Source organism: Anopheles gambiae, chromosome 2, assembly GCF_943734735.2.
Source record: "Anopheles gambiae chromosome 2, idAnoGambNW_F1_1, whole genome shotgun sequence".
Classification (NCBI taxonomy): Eukaryota; Metazoa; Arthropoda; class Insecta; order Diptera; family Culicidae; genus Anopheles; species Anopheles gambiae.
This window is the reverse complement of record NC_064601.1, coordinates 28,088,988-28,112,649: the sequence shown is the minus strand read 5'-3', so window position 1 is coordinate 28,112,649 and position 23,662 is coordinate 28,088,988. Positions and strand designations below refer to the sequence as shown.

The window sequence follows — 23,662 nt, the reverse complement described above, 5'->3', positions numbered from 1 at the left end:
CGTTGAGCGTTGTTTTGGCCGGAAAACTGGTTTCCCAAATATCGTGCCAGTGTTACAGCCACGGTTACAGAGCTTGGTAAAACGTATCCAGCTCCAGCTCGAGCTAGAAGGTAACAACAGGATGTCCGGTACTAATGTGGCTGCAACCACGCAGATTGTTCCTGTTCGTAACGATGCACACTCTTATGGGATGCAGCCAAAGGCAGTGAGTGGGAGCAAAATATAGGGCTGGGTGTGTGTGTGTGTGTGTGTGTGTGTGTGTGTTTGAACGATAAAATAGTTCATAGTGTGCGGTCTCCCAGCAGCCAAGGTCACGCTGGCAAACGAAAATATGGATTGTTCCGGAACGTTCTTCACTAATGTTTTTGATGATAAAGTGTTAAGAAAAAGCTATTTAATATTTATTGCTAATACCATGCTGTTTAAATTTATTTATTTATTTGCCTTTATTACTTATATGCTAATGCTAATTTTGTATGCAGTAACTTAGGGTTCTCCAAACCCAAAAGCAAACCTCAAGATTATGTGTGGTGCATTACAAGCTGCCGTTTTATATTACCCATCTAAAACCCTATCTTAGCTACAAATCGATCCTGCCCTACCCCATCAGGTTGCACTATTATTTGCTGCATCGTCGTCGGCCTTACGTAACATGTAACACCTCTCCCCCGTTCAACCCAGCTCGCTCAGTTTGTGGCTATAATAAATAGCGCAAGCAACGATACATCTGATCCGAAATCGGAACAAAACACGAGGAAGAAAATGAGTACGTTACAATGCCCCAGAAAAAAAAAACTGATCTACTGCGATGATGACAATCGATCCCACAAAGGGCCGACTGAAGAAGAAGGGGGTGGGGGGCGGGGGGGGGGGTCATTTAGCGCTTCTTTACTGATTCAACTCCAGGCGGGTGCATTCGACAACAGTCATTATTTACGCGTCATTCGACGTATTGATGGGGTGCGGTGAGGTTGCTTTTAATTCATCATACAGAAACAACACAAACACAGACCCACTCATAATCAAAACTGACAGCGATGTGATGTACAAAATATGACATATAAAGCTTGTATAAACTAAACACCAACACAACCCCTGATGAGCAAATGTGTCATTCACTGTGGTTGATACACTGCTGGGCTTTGCGTTTGAACTGTGCCACATCATACGACTTGCAATGCTTTATACGACATGCAAATGTACTCATCCGCTATCCTTAGCCACTGCCCTTCCTCGACCTCCTCATCATCCCCAAACAAACACTAAACAGAATCGCAACTGAAATGCTTCGATCAGCAGCATCATGCCGAGGCTTCGAGGCTGCTGCATCTCGCGATTACAAGCTTGTGACACTTAATCACAACCCCCCGCGCTCACACCCGCACTAGCCCTTTCAAATATACACAACCCCCCCCCCCCCTCCCCCAACCTTCGCCCTTCCACCTCCCTGCAATGTGTTTTTGCACTGGGAATTAAAGAACCTTGCGATGCGGTGCAATAAAGATGGCCGACGGGATGGAGCGGGGGCGGGAAAAAATAATTACATTTAGCAAAGTCCGGAGGACAGGGCGGTGGAGGGGGGGAGGGCAAATTTCACACCCCTTCCTTCCCACGCTCAACTCACCGCTCGTCGCTCTCCACTTCACTCCCAGCCCACGGGATGTGTCACCTGTTCTGGCGCGCACGTGCCCGCATATGCACGCGCACATGCGCCCATTGCAAGCCGGTGCGCCAGCGCACTGCCTGCAATCCTCCCGAATGCAACTGCCAGCGTCATCTTCCCCCCCCCCCACCATCCTCCCCCGCCTTTCCATTGCCGCACACACCATCCGCATTCAAGGTTATCATTGACCGTGCACATTTTATTGTGATTTTGTGAGCCCTTCCCGACAGCTGGCCACAGTTTGCTACCACACGAAAAAAAAAAAAAACCTCCTCAGAACCATTCGCCTATTGTTACACTGGTGCATTCAGCTTGGTGTATAAGTTTCCTTCCTTTCTCGGTTTTCCGAACTGTATTTTCTTACATCTACATGGACAATAATAATAACAAAACAATTGGGAATGTTGCCCGTGCATGCCGATTTAGCCAGCCTCGCCCAGGCAAGTTCGTTACAGGACCAAACGCCAAAAACAAAGGCTTGAAATGCACGCAAGCACCTTGAACAGATCGATGCGGTGCCTTGGTGCATGGTGAACTCTGTTACACTGTTTTAGCCAGGGGTACCGGGGGAAAGGTTGTTCGCCCCAAGGGGAGGGTGTTAGCTAAAAATAAGCAAATCCAGATGGACGGCATTGGCATCCGTCGGTTTTTCGGTAGGCGAACGTTTGGTGCACATTTTGACGGTTTCATTTGTTTCATTTTCCTTTGTGGCACATCGCTCTCCTCCTGCTTTGCTTGGCAGTCCCAACTGTGTTGTAATGTAATTTTGACCTCGTTTCTGGTTGAGCATGTGCAGCATGTGGGTTGAGTAGAAAGGAAAAAAAATTTACCCATTTTTTACCCAAATTTGCAATCGAAAACCCTTTCATCTACACTCGTTACATAAGCGAGCAATGGGAAGAGGGTGTGAGCATGTGCAATTTTTATTTATTGATTGTTTATACCTTACCCTGCCCTTTGTATTTGTAGGTAGCGCCTGTACCTTCGGCCAGTTTGAGAGGTATGTACCATCTCGGGCACGTTTTCAGGAAGTGAAGTTGAAGTGATTGTTTTTTTTCACTCTCTCTAGTGCTAATCAATAGCATTGCATCTAGATTAGATTAAAATCACCCGCCGCTACCACGAATCATGCCATTATCATGCCAAGAAAACGACCACAACCAAACTCGAAGCAAATGTAAGAAGATTACTGCTGGCTGGCTTGTGGTTTCTCGTATCAGTTGCAGCGCTGTGCTATACAAGATTAGATAATGTTAATTACTGTTACATAATGGAGCTCTCTTAGTTTTATTCCTCTTCTTCTTTTTAGTGATGGAAGCTAATACGGCCGGAAGCAAAATGAAATCTTTGTGAAGCGAACTCTTACAAGAATACTTGGCAGTTTGGTGGTACAGAATGTTTAACAAACCGTTGCTTAGTATTTTTTGATAGTCAATAGTTGTATTTAAAATAGTTTAACAGATGTTGGAAATATAACTGTCTAACGTCAGTGTGCTCATCCCATTGGCAGTAATTGCATCAGAATATGATGCTGCCACTCTCCTCTCCAATTTTGCTCCAATTTCAACTCCTCGATGGTGGGACAGTTCTGCCCCAGCCACGGTTGGCACAAATCAACCGTAACGGAGCGTTACAGTGCCACACGCTCGCCAACGTTCTAACGGCCGTACCATCATCGTGCTCTCCTGTTCTCTCTCGGCAATAGATTGAGTGTGCAATAATAACTACAAGAACAGAACCTATAAAACCAAAATCGCCCTCCGCAACAGCGCCAACGATAACGAACCCCGTAGAGGAAGAAAAAAACAACACTAATGCCACACACACACACACACATACACAGTGCCGAAACAACTCGCTCGCTCAAAGACAGTGTGTGCCCCAAAGTGCACCACCATCGAGCGAAACCAGAATTGAACCAGGGACCGAACGGGCGGGAGAGCGTTATACAGTGTGCGAGCAGCAGCAGCAGCAGCAGCAAGTGTGGAAGTGGGTCGCTAATAAATATGACAGAGGGAAAATTCAAGTTCACTGTCAAGGTCGTGCGCGGTACGCAGGCGCGCCCAGCCGCGCTCGGGAACATCGCATTGCAGGAGCGCGCGAAACGGGCGAAACGTAGCGGTGGGACGAACCCCACCCCAAACGGGTAACATAACGGGTGGAGCGCGGGGTGTACGCGGGGAATTCGGGCATGTAGGGAAGGAAAGGAGGATGGAATATATAAAACGCACACCACCACCACCACCGGTACAAGGGGCACACACATCAACGAACAACAATCACGTCGAACGGAGATTACCACAGGCGGGTGCCAAAAAAGAAATAAGAAACTTAAATGCAAAAAAAAAAACAAAAAAAGACCCCTGGTATCTTGGAGCGGAAATCACTGGCAGCGGGCCGCGGTCGCAAACCGCAGGTTGCGTCAAACACAATGAGAGACGGAAAGAGAACGGGCAAAGAGCGAAAGAGCGAAAGAGAGCGAGAAGGAGCGGGATACAATATAACAACCATCAGAGCCGCAGCAACGCGTGTGCCCGTCCTGTGGGAATGGGAAGACATCTTGGAATCGATCTACTCGATCATGACGCACCCCGTTTATATCGTGCCTGTGTGTGTGTCTAGCGGATTGTGCAATTCTCTGGCACGATCACACATGCGAACGGACCCCGGCACACTTCCAATTATGGGCAAAATTCTAGGAACGCTCTATAGACGTGCGAATAACGCCCGAATCCACCATTTGCTGCCGTTCACATTGATTGCCGCCCAAGATGGCACACCTACGCCTCCTCTTCGCTCCACCCCTTCTTGCTTATCGCCAATAGAAGGGTGAGTTAGAAACTAATTAGGGCAGATATATATTTATATTATTGTAGCGTTGGGAGATAAAAAGATATAAAATGTCCCTCTACCTTCTCTACCCCTTGCTAATGACTCCATCAGCGCACCCGAGTAGGAACTCCGCGGGGGTCCGTTGGTGTTCGTCCACCAAACGGCGAACCGCGAATGTTTACACAACATCAGTATGATGGATGCAGTTTTATGGGCGCATTTTTCCGCATCCGTCCTCTACCCTGCTTTTGTCTGCTCCGCTGCTCGCGCTACTCCTGCCGCTTCCCCTCGTGTTCTTCCCCGATGATAGCCTCCGATGCCGGAGTTAGCATAGGTCATGGGCATGGAAATCGGAACCAGCTGTCAAACTGTGGTACGGAAATGCCACGCCGAACGCGCATTGGCGGGCGGGACGCGTTTTGCACAGTCCGCAGGCCACATCTTGAATGCAACCGAACCCCCTTCCCCAGCCGATGGGGGGATGACATCATCGCGCGTGTCGGTTCACACGTTGCGTTGTTTTATGGCTAAATATTGGCCCAACGGAATCGGCGAGGCAGGCGCACCCGGAACGAACTGGTGCCGAGGGCTACAGGGTAGCTGTTATTAGTCGAATGCATTGAGTTCGGTATAGAATATTTCTGTAGAAGTAATTTAAATTACTATACGGGTTAGTGGAACTGAACTAAAACACTGAAAAACAGAGCATCTTTATTGAAGGAAAAAATATATATCGCACACAACTTAACACACACTGTAGGAGCGAAAACGTTTCTTGTGTTTCATCAATTCCCTCTTTTCGGGAATGATGAAACACACACAAACACCTCTCCAAGCAGGCTGGCTCCATTTGGCATCTCATTCTATCTTTCTACCCTCTCTATCATTTACTATCCATGGCCTGGCTATCCGAAAAGGGCTCCTTCCAGCCCACCAGCACCACAACCGCAGAAACGGAACCCAATCCGGGCTGGCAATTCGTCAACCGAGAGCCAACAACAAAACAACAACAAACAACCGCGTGCGTGACGTGTGTGCGTATGTGTGTGTGTGTGTCAGAGAGTGGGTGAGCCACCCATTCCCCCCGGTTCCGTATGTATTTGTGCGTACGCGCGTGTTTGTGTGTGGGCCCGTGTCGTTGCGACGCATTAGAACGCAAATTGGAAATCAATTTTTCGGGAGCCCGTGCGCGTCCTCGGTGGCAGTGCTGTGCAGCCATCTTCATTATCGTCGTGGCTGCCGAACGGTGTGGCAGCGAGCGATCGAGCGAAAGGCACAAATCGCAAACGGCAGCCACTTTTCCGGTGGAAGGAAACCACCGAAAGGGTTTGTTCCAGTAGCGGCAACGCTTGGAGCGACAAAGCGCGACCAGGAATGGTCTGGAATTTTCCACAGTTGTTAGACCGAACACACGGCCCCACCCCCGTAGCAAGCACATTGAGTGTGTGTGTGTGTGTGAGTGTGTTTAATTGCATTAAAAAAAAAAGACAAAACAATGCACACACTACAATCGAACGGAAAAGCGAACGCTAATTAGTGTCTGTGAGTGTACGCATGTGTATGTGTGTGTACGTTTGTGTTGTGACGTTTGTAGCAAATTCTGAATCACATTAGACAAAAACAGCAAAAAAGGGGCATTTTTCTTCATCAGCGCCAACTTCGATAAGGTTGATGAAAAGCGCAATCGATGGCAGCGCTTGTGAGGGAGAAATGCGAAAAAAATAATAAACACAAAAACACTCACACACACAGCATCCTCTTCTACCCCTTCCCCTCAACCCTCTAGCATCGTAGTATGCCCGGCAGTGCGCGCGTCGTGTGCCAGCAAACGTCGGTCGTCGTCGCTGACGGGAATGTCAAGAAATTGCGTTGTACGAAAAGTGTGCAAATTCCCTCGGGAACCTCGGGAACTGGGGGGCGGAGGTAAGAGGAGGAAAGCGGGGGGAGAAGGGGTGGCGCGTTAGGCAGAGTGTGTTATATGCCGGTACACGCGGGTGGGGCTGTGTGCGATGATCACACAGAATGATGCTGTCGATGTGTTGGTGATGAAATGGGACGGTTCTTCGTGTGTGTATGTGCTTGTGTGTGTGTGTCTGTATGCGCGTTCGTTATCCGTGTTGGACCCGGGCTTGGAGTAGGGATTGGATGTTGTTTGTTTTGTTCCCGCACTCAACCATCGTCAGCCGAATGGAGCAGAAGCGCCGTGGCCCTAGTAGCAGCAGCAGCAGAAGGTTGTCGCTCGCCTGCCGGGTTCACCTGTGCGCGGTTGCTGTGTGGTGTTGGCTGCTGCTGCTGAGTGAACACGCCAATTAGTCGACCGACGTACGCCGGACGTGCGTGGCTACACTGGAGCCAAACATTAGCTCTCAAGCGATTAACCGTGTGTGTGTGGGTGAAGTGTATTTTTACTTTTTTTTCTGTGCTTTGTTAAATTAAAAAATGCTTCGTGTGTGACGTTATTTCGAGCTGTATTATCGATGAAACTCCCCTGTCGCTGCCTACATGTGTGTGTGTGTTGTGCCAGTGTGCTTTAAATGGAGAAAAATGCGCTCTAAAAACAGGTGAATTTAAACAAAACAAAAATTTGGTGCAAAGAAGTGCAAAATACTCAAAATACCCATTAGAATTCTGTGGAATGTGGTGTAGCGTGTTATAAAACTGCACCTCTTCCCATGTAACGATGCCGTGTGCGTTTCGATGTGCAACAAAAGAAAGGAACACAATTTCATCGCTCGATTGAAATCGAAAGCCAACAGCAGTGCGCATAGGTAAAGGACGGTTCATATCGATCGATTTCATATCACCTGATCCCGGTCCTTCACACGGTGTGCGAGAGGATGCACAAAAATGCACCACCACACCGACGACCGACTGCACTTCTCGCTGGTTCAGCTACGCATTGGAAAAAGGGAAAGCTCCCAGTTGCCGTTGTTGCTGCTCGCTCTGGCGTTACTGATGGGCATAGAGCGACGAGTGTGAGCGAGAGGTAAGTGCCCCAAATAGGGTTAGCGGTTATCCTGCTCTTACATTTCTTGCTCGCGTGCTGCATTTTTTTTTTTTGTTCTTCCTTTTTTTTTAATCGAACAACAAAAACCGCTCTTGACCTTTTATTGATATTGATTAATTTTGAACCTTTTTTGGGAGTGGTTTAAGTGTTTTCTTAAAACCTTGCAGTATTGTAACATAACCTTTTTCTCCCTGCTGGAAACGGTGAATCCCCCTTTTAGGGGAGAATTTGCATTCGTTTATGTGGATCTCTCTTTCTCTCTCTCTCTGTGCCTATGTCCGTGTATATTGTCGCGTATGTTATGCAATGGTGCATGTGGTAGTAGCGCAACCACACATACACACACACACCCAATACATCAACCTTACCATTTGTATGTATGTGTGGGTTTGCGAACGAAACACGAATTGCGCACACGGGGCACGGCCGACCGAGCTAGAACCGTTTTCCAAGTTCAAGTTCATTGTGTTTTTTCCCTCCGGTTCATTCATACGCGGCACGGATATCTTTGGGGCCGTCCGTGCCCGCCACCAGCTGGAGCTGGCTGCAGTGCAGGCGTATGTACTGTGCTTTCCTGTCGATGGAATGGTGTTTATTTTAGCAAATATTCGTAATTCCCCAACAATTTCCGTCTGCTGGGTTTTTATTTTGCGTGCCGAACAGGGGTGAAGATGTTTTTTGCCCCCTTTTTATGGTGTTTAGATAAATTTACGTATGTGTCTTAGTGAGCGGTACGGTGTTTTGTGTTGCTGTGTGGTTTTAATTGTTTTGTAGTTTTTCGTGTTTTAATCTGAAAGTGATTTTTTTATTAAAAATACCAAAGAATGCTTGTGTACAGTTTTCCATGCTAAGCCCAAGTAAGTTCGATTGCGAGTTAATTTAGATGACACGTTAGTCGAGGTTGTAGTTTAGTAAATATTAAATCATCGCATCAAACTAACCTACTTGTGTAAGGTCTCACAGCAGAGGCAAACTATCGATTAAATATGGAATCGTTTCAACTACTGAACAGCTGACCAGGCGGCTCCATTACTATTCCCACGTGGAGATAGTAAAAATAAAAGTTATGGCATTTTGTTCCTTAAACATTTTTGTTTCAATGTTTGCATTCTTTGCAAATAAAAGTGTTTTCAATATAACAAAGAAACCGCAAAAAACGTTACCTTAGTGGTATATTTTAAGTGCCCTTCTGAAGGAACAGAGCATAGTCTCACAGCAGTAATCTAGTTTATAGTTCATTCGACCTCTCTCACTCTCTCTCTCTCTCTCTCTCTCTCTCTCTCTCTCTCTTTCTCTCTCTCTCTCTGTCCCTCTCTCTATCTCTCTCTCTTTTTTCCATCCCTTTTATTGCGCTCTCTCACTCACTTCCTATCGATAGCTCTTGCTCACTGTAAGGGCATAGAGCGCACTATCGGTCTTCTCGTTCGCACCTGTTTTATTATCCCTATTTGGTCAGTGTACGACAGTGACGAAACAGCTGCAGCTGGAAGTGCAAGTGCATTGAGCGCTACCAAAGGAAAAGTACCACCATGTCGCCGTACTTATCCACTATCGGATGTTTCTATCCCTTAACGACAGCGTACCTAACGGCGGCATCCCAACTGCAGCGCCAATGCCATTGCGTTGATATAACAATGTTTCCAACAAGATGGCGTCCCTTCGCACTTAGCCAGCGTCATCTGACGGGGGAAAATGGTTCTGAGGTTTATTTTCTCAACCATTCGCGATACAAAAACAAACACGAAAATATCAAACAGCGGTAGTTGAACGTTGCACAGAATAAAAACAGCACTGAACAAATCATTGCCATCTAGCATTGTAATCGATTGCGATGACTTACATTATCAGGTCACAACTTAACGGATGATTTACAAACTACCCATTACCGCGATAAATGTTTTCTTCTACAAGACGTGCTGTGCGATACGAGGGAATGATGACGTACGGAAGCCATGCCGCCCACAATATTTATCAGCGGTACCGCCGCGCCAAATGCGCATATTCCAGATCCGTCCGCTGGTGACACGGTTGTGTTGTGCGGTGTAATGTGTCGGTATGCGTCCACATCTTGTACGTAAGCGCATGAGCTTGCAGCACACAATGAAAATAGACATTTTTCAAAACAATAATACTCATTATTCGTTTGCCATAAAAGCCTTGAATTTCTGAGTTTTGCACAATAAAATTAATGAGGGATGGCAAAAAAAAACACAACAAACAAAATTGAAAACACATAGCTTTTCCATCAACGCAAGATTGAGTGATGCAATTTTAAGTGTCCCTTGCAGTTTGCTGCAAAAATCGATCGGGAAAGACATTTTGCAATGAAAGGAAGATGCTAGAGTGTGAAAGATATACACTGAAATGTGTGACAGAGCTAGCATGAGCCGAACAGTTGTGTTGTGCGAAAGAGAAATATTAACAGCGCAAGAAACAGGTACACTCGTTTCATACCGAACGCTCTGATTTACGAAGAAATGATGCCTCTGATAAAGGTAATGCATGCTGCTGGTGATGACGCTGATGATGACAATGACGATGATGATGATGGTGACGGTGATGGGTTCCATTTTGTTTTTGGTCTTCATCAGTATTGGTATTTGTGACACTAGTGGTGTTAGTAAGTGGTAGTAGTGGTAGTAGTAGTACTAGCTGTAGTGATAGTAGTGGTACCACGCTGTAGTGGTACTAGTTGTCCCTTGCACAACAGTCACATGCAACTGTACAGTCAGTGGTGTGCAATCGATCGACCATATAACAACAACATCAACAACACAAAGGCAACCCCTCCCTTAGTGGACCATCCCATGCATACGATCTAATTATCCAAGTAAATGCCAATAATTCTGGACCGATCACTCACACACAGACAGCTGAGAAAAGCGATTTTTCATTGTGAAGAGACAACTGGAACTGCAAATGCGTTTCTTATTTTTAATTCAATTTAAGTCAGATATGAATGGTACACCAATTAGAATGCTGGTTTGTAATATTTCACAAAACTCAACGTGATCTGTAATCTAGACTACAAAACATATAAATCATAAATAAGTGTTTAAACTCAAACCAATAACTCACTGTCATTTCAAAGTTTTCCTACAGATGGTTGAAAACCACCATTGCAATATATCGCTTTTGTCTCTTCTTTTTGTTTCGTTTACACATCTTTAGTATTTGTTCTTCTTATTTAATACTAGCTACGGAACAAAACATGTGACCACGCTGGCCATTTCCTGCAAACGTTCTTGCGTGATAACCGAATGACATTAATTCTGGTTTCCATAATTGCGCCACACCGCTCTGACGTGAGTCTCGTTCCAAAATTGTCATTGTCGTACAGCAAAACTTTAAAATAATGATAACAATCCAAAAAAAAAGCATTTACCCTCAACACAACCCACGCTTTGGGATGAACAATAGTCTTCCGTTTCAGAAAGGGGCTTAAAACTGCACGCACGGCCGCACACACATACCTTCCGATGTTAAACACGATTCGTTTCAACAAACGTGCGTCCCAGAACGACGGACTGTTCTGTGGTGTTTTCCCCATTTTTTTTTTGTACAGCCACAGTTTGCGTTTCGTACCCCCCCCCCCCCCCCCCCAAAACGCAACGTTCCCGTCTTAGCATCTTAAATTTAACCCCCTTTTGCGGAAGAAGGGGTGAAACTGGTTTGTCTCAAACACATCCATGTTGCATAACATCGCGCCGCTTTGGAGTGTGCGAATGTTGGCGATTAATTCTAGCAAGAAACCCCGAAAAGGAACGCACCATTTGTCCCAAAAAACCGGTTTACAAACTACACCTTCTCGTGTTGCGCCATCATCAGTTATGGCATACATTGGGTTGAGTGGGGGTTTTTTTTGCTGATCTTTTTAGCATTCTTGCTGTTTGGATTTTCGATAATATCGTACAAACCATATTATATTTCTATGCTTAAAACACGTACACGTTTACGAATACGAGAACCACACTGTGCCATTTTAGCATCAAATATTATTATTCTGCACAACAAGTTTATCTCGATTAGATTTCGTTTTCTTTGAAACATCTTGCTTCTGTAGCGCTGTAATTCTTATAGGTCAAACCCTTCATTTGGGGCAGTATTATGTAAGTCTTTTGTTTTCTATTTGGTGTTCATATTTCTTCCCTCATTTTGGCTGTTTCTTTCACACTGTTCATTATCTTCATTTCACCTTAGTAATACGTTTCTTGCAGCGAAACGAATCTTCCTATCCATTTCGTAAACCTATACTTCCTTTTGGTTTCATGTTGTCTCACTATTATTTCCATCCCATTACTCCCAGTTATTCTGTGTTGTTATCTGTTTTTTTCTTCTTCTTCATTTAAATCAACGTATCTAAACCTATGTTGGAACTTCCATTATACAAATCATGTCTTCTTAACTTCTCCGTTTCACTTGCACCTTTCTGTGTGCGAATTGTTCATTCCTTTCGTTTTTTTTTTATTTGTTATTTGTTTCTCTCCTGTCCCATTCATTCCTCCTTTTCCTGTTTCACATCGTTCGGATGCAATCTTCGCAACGGCACGTTTCGCACAGGTTGACTTTGAACTTGAAGCCAAGATCTTCGGTACGATCTTGACTTTTATTTTCGCTCGTTGCCTTTTCGACTTCTTCGTACACGCATACAAGGGAAGCTGCTCCTGCTTCTGTCCGGTTTCTTTCCCTCTTCCCTCGTCTTTCTCTGTGCTACAGAGCTACCACATGTAATTTGTGTGTATGTGTGTGTGCTTACAAGTGTTGTACTGTACACAGGTTACTGGGCTGTTCCACCAAGATTCGCGATTTCTTTTCTAGCGAGTTCCACTGTGCCCATTCGACCAGGTGGTTTGCAGAACAGCAGCTCGCTCGCTGGCGCAGAGGGGTGGCTGCTGAAGGGAACTTGCAAAACTCGTTTGGTACGTTTCGTTTTAGTGTCATCTATCTACCAGGGCAGCTAGCTTGTTCTTGCAGAACAACCATGAACCCAGTACACCAGTTATGTATTCAATGCCTAGATATGCGGTTTGTGATCGGGAGCAGGTTGTACCATCGTGTGTCGATCGGTTTAAGAAGTTTTCTTTTTAGTAAAATATTTATTGGAAGTGACAATTGAAAGGGAAACCCATTTTCAATTATATTCATGTTTGCAAATAGTGTACAGAACATAGAACCAACGGTTTCAAGTATTTGCGAAATTTATGAAGTACTTGCAAAGGCATAAGTGCCAATGTCTGAAATCGAAATAATTTCGCAGATTTTAATCTCACAGTGATCTTCCGTTTAGTCGAAAAAAGTTATCCAATTGACCCGTATTGAGTTCGCCTAAATAAATACCTTAAGTCCCAAATTCTTCTAAAGTCTAAAGTCTTTATTCTCTTCTTTCGACTATCGTTTCAGTGATTGTACAAAAACACAACCAAACGAGCAGAGACAGGATGGAGGCGAATAAATTTCGCTAACATCAAAAAATCATTTTGGCACTCTTCCCGCGGCGCTAAAGGTGAAAATGAGCCAACGAAACAATTGCACCACACACAAACACTTGCAAACCCCATGTGCCAACGTTTACACGTTGGTTAGCACAGCGCACCACCAACACTGTGAACACGGGCAATGGGGACGCAAAAAGTGGCAAGCATTGAAAACAAAAAAAAAAAACATCCATAGAAGTAGGCCACCGCGAAGAAGTCCGACATAAAGCGAATACCATCCGGACAGTGCTCGCTGAGGGAGAGCATCCGACCTCCGAAAGGCGAATCGCCCCTGGAGAGATAGAGAGAGTCAGTATGTGGTAATAATACACACAGACACACATACTGGGCAGCAAATTGCAAATACCTTGAACTTGTAACGGAAGCGACCGATCAATGGTGCACCCTGAAGAGATGGCAACACCAGTCGGGGTGGAGCGGAGCTCTGCCCAGTGAACATCGCCCCAAGCACTGACATCTCACGCTACCCCTAGGGATGAAAGCGAAAGACATTCGCGAAAGCATAACCCTGTACGCGTTCCGTGCGAGGGAGCGAGCGAGTCGACTGGTTTCGCACAGATGGCGGGATTTCTGGGTGCCTAAGCGCAAGAAGAGACCACAAGACGAACGGCTGGGGCAGTAACAGCTGCTACACTCTGCCCGATCCACCCCATCCAACCGACACCCGTCGCATATAAGGGGGTTGAAACAAAAAAGAAAAGAAATAGGGGGAAACCAGATAAGGGGCCACAGTTGTTAAACTTGAACTTGAACGTGAAAAAGGCCCCGCTCGGTTGGCATGACACCAACATGCGCACAGCACACAGCGACCCGATAGCAGCCAATCGATGTGTACGGCTGCGATGGTATTGGTGTGCTTCGGGCGGCTCCATTCCCACTGAGCAGCTCGCGGCGATCGCCATTCCCATCCCCGCGTAGTGCTCTCCACGATCTCGCTGACACACAACGCAGGTCGGATATGGCGGCTCACGCACACCAGAGCATTCTCCATCACTTGTCTCCACGAAACCGACACGAACGAACATGGCACCCCTGCCCCCGGGTGCGAAACGTACGATTGGTACGTGAGGGGATGATTCATTTCGCCGCGGTTCTTCGCCCCCTTCGTCCATGCAACGTTGCTGGCCACCGTGAGTGCCCGTCCGGTTACATCACACACCGTTGAATGGTGCTGGAAATGGAATATAGCTTCGAACTTTTTTTTTTTGGGGCAAAATTCTCAACTCAACTGCTAAGAATAGATGGTTTTGTTGTAATTTTAACGGAGTTGTTTCGCTTAAAGCACATTTATCGCTTCATTAGCCGGTCGTTGTAAAACATTTTTAAATCTTAATTAACCGCTCAGATCGGTTCCACCTACACCCGCCCTATCGCGCGATGGCCGTCGCTCGAAAAATGGACCAACACAAAGCCGCTGTGCCAATTAAGAACTGTGCACGTGTAACGGCCGGGCGTGAAACGTGACTCGTGAGTCACACGGCAACATCGGCTACCCAGTACTAATGGCACCCGTGCATTGGCGTCATGTGGGAAGCGATTGCGCAAAACGTGAGTGCACATTCTCTCCCTTTCCGACGGCCCTTTTCCCGGCCGTCCTGCTCCCTTGGTCTTGGTGCCTATCAGCGCAATAGAGAGAACAACACCAAAAAGGGCAGGATTCGTCTTCATTCCGGTTTCATCACAAAGGGCCGCTCGTCGCGCGGGCGGTTACGAAATGCAAGCTTTTGATATTCAATATGCAAAACCGCGGCCCCGGAGATCATTCCAATGGATGGAGCAAGTGTGTGGTTGCGCCTTTGTAACCAACCTGCCTGGGGCAGTCTTTTCATTATTGTTTTTTTTTTTTGTTAAATAATTTATTGACCTATATTTCAAGCTTCATTTAAGGAGAAATTTTAACTTTATTTCTTGTCTCATTTCGCATCATTTCAATAGTATTTATCACTTAATATTTATTTTTAGGTTCACCCATGTTCTGTTTAGGTTTGGTGTCCTACCGAACGACAACTGCAATAACGTCTCTGCCACTGGGATACTCCTTGTGCTCGCTGTGCATATCGATTCAAACTAGTGAACACATCTGGTGGTATCTCAGTGGCCGGGATGAGATCCATCACTGCAGCGCGAAATGCATGAAACGAGCGGCGGGCAGTGTATGCACCCATTTTACCCCCTGCGCTCTACACACCTCTACCGGGTTAGCTAACCGAACGCTGAATGCGTTTCTCTTCAGTTCAGCGCAAAGTTGTGTTTGTGTGAGAAAATGAGTGCCCAACGAGCGGGACTCGCAAACACTACAAAAGCTTTGTGAGAAAAGCTTCATCAGCCAGGGGTGGTATGAACTAGCTCACCGCGGCTGCTTTCAACCTTGTCGACCGTTGTTGGTGTGAGCCAACGGTGGTGCAACGTTGCATACAATTTTAAGCTTATTGGATCTATTGGATTTTTATTGGCTTACTGGATTTCAGCTTATTAGATTGGAGTGATTGTTATCAATAAAAAACCATTAACCATTAGGTTCGTTTGAAAAGTAGCTCAAATTTGAGCAATTGAACAATCAGCCCAGAAGTATGCAACCCGCATGACAAGACGCTCAACTTGATTTGCTTCTCAGCGCGGTGAGTAATTGAGGTTTGAATGCGCCGAATGGAAACATCATTTGAAATAATAAGAGTAAATTTGATTACTTTTTCATGGATTTCTCTACTTTTAGTAATATCATTAAAATATTGGTTACATTGAATGATTATTGCTCAGCTCTCATTCCCAACCCAGCCTAACTTAGCTAGAGTTGGCGTTTGACGTAACGATAACTCGTGCAGCATGCTCAACGAAACTTGAGCATGGATCATCAACAACGGAACACGGCAGGGATGAGGAAAGGTTAACACGCTAGGGATGCAGGCTCACTATATATCTAGGCAAATGCAACTGGCAGCAGGCAGCAAATCACATACGTGGTGATGAATAATTAATTTAACTACACCGGCAGCTCTCCTCCGCCTCCCCATCAAGCCCAAACTGCTCATCCTCAATGAAACTCCCAAAACGCGCCTAGCAAACCAGGCGTCGCTCTTGGCAAGTGCAATTATTTTATGTAATTACAGTTTATTTTTATCAACGCAAACACACCACCCTTGCGTATGCGCGGCCAGTGGTAGAAACGGTGATCGGTGATGTATCTGCAGCGATGGTCCTTACGGCTTTGCAACTGTTGTGGGATGTGGGGGAGACTTGCTTGAAAACCCGGTCAAAATAACCCCAACCCGATGAGCAACGAGGGCAGCGCGGGGCAGAGCGCGCAAAGGATTTAATGCATTAGACGCAAGTGGTTTGCACGTTGCAGTGGATGCAGCGCGAGTGAATGCGCACGCGGACCAGTGGGCACGTAAATGGCATGTTTGTGCCAAATGTTCATCGTGACACTTTCGACCTATCACCATGATGCCGAGGACGATCTTATTTTCGTATCCGATGCACCACCACTTACTTACCCACGGTTGCCGTGCCCGTTTCCTCCCGCTCTGGGCGTGCCAGGATGTTTTCGGACGCCGACGAAAGGTCTCACTGGTTTACTGGCTACAGTTGGCGTGTCGCTTATGTGGTGTTCTGCCGGTGGATATAAATATTGAAATATCGATAATTATTACTCACCGGAATTGAAGGGGACATTTCGATGCTACAAAGTAATTTTGATCAGTTCACACTTCGCATTGGTAGGTACGCGTGGGGTTTAAAAGCTTCCAAACGCAAAGTTAGACAAGTTACATTGACCCCCCCTGCCTTGGTAGTATTAAGTAGGCTGCCCTGATTACCATATTTCTTCGTTTGAGATGAAGACATTCATCTATCGTCGTACAATCAAGGATGAGAGGGATAGCAGCAAAGCAGCAGTTCGAACTATCATTGAGGAAAGGAGAGTATGCCTAAAAATATCAACCATGAGTGAGGAGGGTGCTTAGTAAAATTAGTAACGTTTAGGCATGATATTCTTCTTCCCTATGCACCAATGTAGAACCGTTAGGCGATCTGTCTTTATTAAGTTTGGTTGCCTATTTGGGCAACTTTCCAAAGTTCACAGGATCCAAAGTGTCGTACCAAATCGTACCAAATAATTCGCCAATTTCTAGTAACACACAAAACCTACCGTTTCGATGCATTGCAATGCGCTTTTCGGTTAAGTGTTCGCTAACGGAAATTATTCACTCTATGCCTCCCCCCCCCCCCCCCTGTACATCGCGATCGACAACCGCACAAACGACCGTCGCTTTCTCCCGCCCGTTTGCAAAGCTCCAATTTATGGACCGTGGATGCACGCTGCACTACTAAGCAAAACGGTTTCGCTACTCGCACCACCCTGCAGCGCCGATTAGTAGTGTGCACGCTTTGCTACTTCGGAGCGATTTTCTCTATGCACCAGATAAAGTGCATCGAACGGCGGCGGGACCACTAACCATGGCAGCGGTTGGTGGGCGGGTGGTAGATGTTTTGCAGTACGATGATTTATGCACTATCGAAGGGTAGTTTTAGTAGCCTTGCTGGTGTTTTTTTTTTGTTTGTTCAGCGAGCAACAAGCATACCTTCAGAAGTGTTGTCTTACGAAAGAAGTTGTGTGTTTCGATACACGGGAAACCGTGTATATCGATGCACACACGGCCGTCGGTTAGTGACTGTACTACCTCCTTCGCACTCCACAAACCACATCGTTGCATTCCGACAGATGTTTTGTTTCTACACTTTGCAGGCATTCCTGCGGTGTACGTGTAGGGCGGGGAGTTTTCGCATTTCGAGGTAAAAATGCGTATTGTTTCACGGTCACAGCCATATGGAACGTTTGCATCGGCGTGCCAATGCTGCCGCCACCAGCTAACCGCCACCGAAAGGACACGCATTTATGACTGCTTAAGCACACCGTAGCGTGAGATAGAAGATGGAAAGGTTTACTGTGTTTTATTTCTGTTTTCCCTGTAGGTATCAGTGCCTAGAAATGGCAGAAAGGAAAGTCATCTTTGGCAGATAATTAGCAAGCAGGCAGCTAACAACGGAACAGACCGCACCAGCACATGCAACGTCGTGCAGGGTGAGTACATGCTCTAATAATTGCACACTAAATATGATTTGAAATCGATATGGATTGAAGAAAGCCTTTTTTATTTACATTTACCGTCGTGCCGTGTTTCACGGGCAGTTTTTTGATCAGATTGTGTTGAAAGTGTTTTATTTTAAAATTTTATATTTGCAAATAAGTTCCAATTGAACGTTTTTCCTATGCCTGTTACAGCTACTGCTGTTGCTACTGCTGCTGCTACTACTACTGCTGCTGGTACTCTAAGAAGTATAGAAGTGTTATTAGTTCTGTTTATTATTTCATGTTTTAAAGCATTAATCAAAGCATTATTAAAATTATTTTCAAGGAGTTGACGTGACAAACAGTACAGCCGATGTTGGTTTCAACAAAACGAGCAATTTAAAGATGATTTGTGAGATATTTCAATCCCATTTACTACATGATTGGAACGTGCCTGTTATTTCAAAAGAAAACTATCGCTGAAATCCGACCCTAAACGTAGCTCTTTAAGCATTTTGCAAACGTACTACAACCGATCAGATACGATCAGATTGATTCAGCATACTTCACTTTGGTGCCATTTGTACCGCATGCACTACGCCGGAGAAAGTGTTCCTAATGCTAATGTGTCCTCCGTCCTCCGCAGTGACGACAAAAACGGGCGTGAGACTAGGCAAGCGGCCGCACGGGTGTGTGTGTGTGTGTGTGTGTGTGTGTGTGGGTATCACTTATGCCCGCGACAAAGACATGCCATCAGAACACATCTGATTGTTTGTTCGTGTGATGGCATTGAACTGCTCGCTTGTAGCGAACAAAACGTGGGATGGAGACGTCGGAGAGGAAGGTCGGAAAAAGCGAGCATTTTCCACACCGGCCCCCCTTCCCTCCTACTGGTATTCTCCCCGTTACCACACCTCGTATTTTGTGTAACGAATGTTACAAGTTTACTGCACTACTTGTGCAGTTGTGGGTGAATTTAGCCCATACCATCCCACCATCCCGCCCGGGTGTGGTTGGAAAGGCACCGATTCAGTGTATGATGTCTGGTGCACTTGCGGGAATTTTCCTTAAGCCCTCCCACAACCCGTTCCCTCCACCTGCTGGCTATCGTCTTCTTGGCTGCAGGGGCATTACGGGAGGGCGCGAAAATAGTAATGCGCGGTGCCGTGTTCCGTTTGATTCACTCCATCGCCCATTGGAAACACGGAGTGAGCGCATGCCCTTTTTTTTTGTTGTTGTTTTCAACGGCAGGCACAAACGCACTCACTAAGCCGGCGGTGGTGGGTGGGAGGCGGTGTTGCACTTATTGGGTGCAACGCAAACCTTGCTGATAGTGGGAAGGGCGGGAGCGGTAAGGGTGCAAAAATAGTAACTGTGAAAGTATGGTGTAGCGCCCTCCCTCCAAGCTTAAAGCGCGCGCGATTGTTTTGAACCGTTCTATACATACCAACCAACGACCTGTACCGTTTTTTTCTCTTTCACCGTTTTTCACTGTAAATGGCGGGGAGAAGGTGAAGGGGAGTATTCGAAAGGCTAATCAAGCCTAGGCGAACATAGAAGAAATGGTGTAAATATTTTTATATAATATAGTTGTACGAAGATCTTTTTCATTTCCTTTATAATATCTGAGAAATTAGAGGATCACAATTCCAGATTTGAACTCATGTCATGAGAACATGGGGTTAAACCGTGCATACGACTACGCGATTAGACCATGGAGCGAGTCTCCACTGAAGGCATCCAATTAAAACCAGTATCATGTTACGCCAGGACGAAACACTTTAGACAACATTGTACTAAACAATGAATAAGATTAAAATAAGATGTCAAGACTGATGAATATTTCGATCTTTCGTCTTTATTGAACACAATTTTTGATTACCATACATTCCAAAATTCAAATATAAAAGAAGAGATACCCATGATCGATCTGCAGTTACAGCTCTGTACAGTTTATGCATACACTGTATCTTTAGTGCATTATGACAATTCGCGCTTCTTTCCATTTGTAGGCTATCAATTGTTACCTAATTGAACTGCATCAAAACGGATTAATCAAAGGAAAACTTTTAGAACACCCAAACAAGCGAACTGTTGTCCACAGTGCATCATCATTTCCAAACTTGATCGACGCAGATGATGTCCCCCCGCTTGAGTTGCGTAAAAGTGCAGCACAACACACAGACTCTCCCGATTTGCTCCCAAGTGTGTGTGTGTGTGCTGTATTTGGTTTTTCGCCGTTCTCCCCAGCGCTAGTGTGCAAATCGTCGCTCGTGAACCGTGCACATTAGATCATCAGTTCTTGGTCGCGATTGTCGTTCTTGCTCTGGCGACAGTGTTGTTTGCAGCGACCGAACGCACCACCAAACGGTACCCTTCCCGTAAGGTGGGTGTGCGCAGACGTGGGAATGCAGGTGCTCTAAAAACCTCAAACTCAAACCCCTCCATTGCATTGAGGATTGGTTGACGAGGTATTTAGGAAAAGGAAAACAAAACAGAACGGGAACAGAGCACAGAAACGGGATGCAAGACGCAAGAACAGGTTGCAGGGGTTTGGGACTGTGCAACTATCTGTCATGCACTAATCCATTCTTCACTCCACAACATAGAATGCAACAGCCACGTTACGCACCAACCCGTGGTGTTTGTAACTGGGGTGTGTTTGTGTGTGTAGCTTTTGCAGCTAGCGGATTACACAAAAAAAAAAAAAAAAAAAAAAAAACGGAACATTACCGAAGCTGGGAGGTGGAAGTAGCGAAACAAAAGCCTACCGATCGAAAAGCTCCGCAAACTGAAGTGAGAGAGAGAGAGAGAGAGAGAGGGAGAGCTCTGGGAGCTCTGATACTGTTACGTTTCTAACTGCGCACCGGGAGGCAAAACAAAGGCAACAAGCGGTAACACAACGGGCAACTGGCAAAGGTGCAAATGAGCGGGATTGGGTAAAATATGTTAATAATTGCATTTAAACAACTCTCTGCTTTCCACTTCTCTACTCCCCTGCCCTCCGTAGCTGGAAGCTATTCTACCGAAATTAATGTTCCAGTTACACCGGGACAAGCCATGGGGCAAGCCGACGTGTCTGGAGTAGTGATGGGTAGCCGGAACCGCACCCACGGCTCGGAATCGCTTCCGAGCATTGCTACTCCGGCTCCGATTCCGAAAAATGGGGCCGGACGGCTCCGACGGCTCCGACGGCTCCAGCTGCCGACTAGCGGCTCCGGACGGCTCCGGCTGGCTCCGGACGGCTCCAACGGCTCCAACGGCTCCAACGGCTCCAACGGCTCCAACGGCTCCAACGGCTCCGACGGCTCCGGACGGCTCCGACGGCTCCGGACGGCTCCGGCTGCCGACTAGCGGCTCCGGACGGCTCCGGACGGCTCCGGACGGCTCCGACGGCTCCGGACGGCTCCGACGGCTCCGGACGGCTCCGACGGCTCCGACGGCTCCGACCGGCTCCGACCGGCTCCGGCTGCCGACTAGCGGCTCCGGACGGCTCCGAACGGCTCCGGACGGCTCCGAGGTCGGAGTTTCGCACCTACCTTCCGGAATCGCTTCCAATTTTGGCGGAGTCATCCGGAAGCGATTCCGGATTTTTGTTGAATTTACCCATCACTAGTCTGGAGTGGTGTGGGAGAGATTGTTGCGAGAAACAGGGGAGTCAGATTTACGTTCGGGCATAGTTTGCGGGATATCATCAGCTTGACTAATGAACCGTTGGAGCTACTGGATCTCACCGTACCGTTCCGTACAATTATGCTTCATTAGTGCGCTATCCGCGTACGGACGGTTGCAATCTTGCACAGATGATCTATTCTGTTGCTTTATCACTGAGGGACTTAATTTTTTGGACTTAATCTGTTTCTGTATTGAATTACCATTCGACACGGGTAAGAGGATCGTTTTTTCATGCAATAGAGCCGTCGTTAGAACTAGAAGATCGATTCGATCATTTGCTAACTCTCTCTCTCTCTCCTTCACTCTCTCCCTCTCTCTCTCTATCACACTATCTCTGCTCTCAGGAGCATCCAGACAGTGCATTCCGTTGCGTCCGTGCAATGTCAAAGCCAAGGGATGTTTTGATTTGTACGGCTGCAGTTTAATGAACACAATTGCCACAAATGCGCCTCAGCTGTATAGAGCAAACGCGTCTTGTCATGTTTTTTTTCACCCCCCTGAGAAAGTCTAATCGTCAGCAATTGTTATTATACCGTCCCAAACCGTGCTCGATTGGTAATGTTATGATTTTGAGAACCCTTAGTCCCCCATTTTCATTCCAAATCCCCACCGTACGTGCTAGAATGTGCAAGCCCCTACCAGGTGTCGTGAGCACAAACCGCCATACCGAACCATCGTACGGGGTTTGATCTATTTAATATTCCACCGCCGAAAGTGCTGCCCAGCGAAGCGTTACGAATTGTGTCGGAAAATCGAACAGTGAAAATTCCGAACGCCCTCGTGTTTGGCACCGCGCACTATGCGCACATCACACTGCATGCACAACAGCAGCAATTTCCGAACGATTGGCTGGGCGGTATGCAAAAAAACAAGAAGAAGAATAAGAAAAAGAAGAAGAAAACACACACAGTCCAAAGGCACACCATTTTCTCTACGGCCAACACAACACTTGGCCAGTCCACACTCGCGCCACACACCGCGCCTTTTGTGGCGTGAAACGAAAAGGCATAAAGTGATCGGGCCCCCCGATTTGTTTTTCCCCCCTCTAGGCCAAATTCTCGCAAAAGAAAATTCGTTCGGCTCTCTTGGTTTTTTTTTTTTTTTTGCGAAGCATGGGGAAGGAAGGCGGAAGGAAAACTGCACTCGCAAACCATGGTGCAATGGTGACACGGCAAATCGGCAAAACCAAATCACACTCACCATTTCTGCCCGTTTTCCCGCCTTTCGATGGCTTTCACTCGGGCAGGAGAGGGATGACGGCAGAGTGAATTGAAAGGAGGGGAGTGGAAGGGTTCTGTACTCACAGCAGTACGGGCATTCGGGCCACAGCACTTTTCACCGGTGGCCGCTGCGAGTGTCGAGAGAAAACAGAGCCCCCTCGCCCTCTCAGCACTGTCGAAATGGGAAAACGATGGCACGGATGAGTGAGAGTTTCCATGTAGGAGGGGAGGTTGGGTTGCGAGTGCGGGTAAGAATTTTCCGTACCGAAACAGAAACCTTTCCGTACCGTATCACCTCCCCGTACCCACACACACACATAATGAGTGTGTGTGTGTGTGTGTTTTGCATGGTGTTTTGTATTATTTTTAGTCGCGTTTTAGTCGCAACGCTCGGGCAGTGTTTTCGGGCGCGTGTGGTGCGGCCTTTCTTCGGCCCAGGGCACGACAGTTGTCGCCGTCGTTGTGTCGTCGTGTGATGCGACCACGAAGAAACCACAAAAACCCACCCAGTATTGTGCCGTTTTTTTTTTTTTTTTTTTTTTTGGAAAACATTGCACCGCGCAATAACGATAGAAGCGAGAAGAGTTTGCGCTTGTATCGAGCCACGATCACCAACTAGTCACGATCACGTGAACAGATCAGCGGCAGGGGAGAGATTCGGCAGGCGAAAATGTTCTGACCACCACGAATTGAGTGACTATC

General features: G+C 46.6%; 1 long non-coding RNA gene across 1 annotated transcript; it reads left to right on the top strand.

Moving 5' to 3' along the window:
* The first annotated feature begins 1,622 nt into the window (after window positions 1–1,622).
* On the top strand, window positions 1,623–13,701 carry LOC133391598 (uncharacterized). The gene is made up of 2 exons (XR_009765083.1): window positions 1,623–7,481; window positions 12,903–13,701. It is a non-coding gene; the product is annotated as an uncharacterized LOC133391598 (long non-coding RNA).
* Window positions 13,702–23,662: the final 9,961 nt, after the last annotated feature.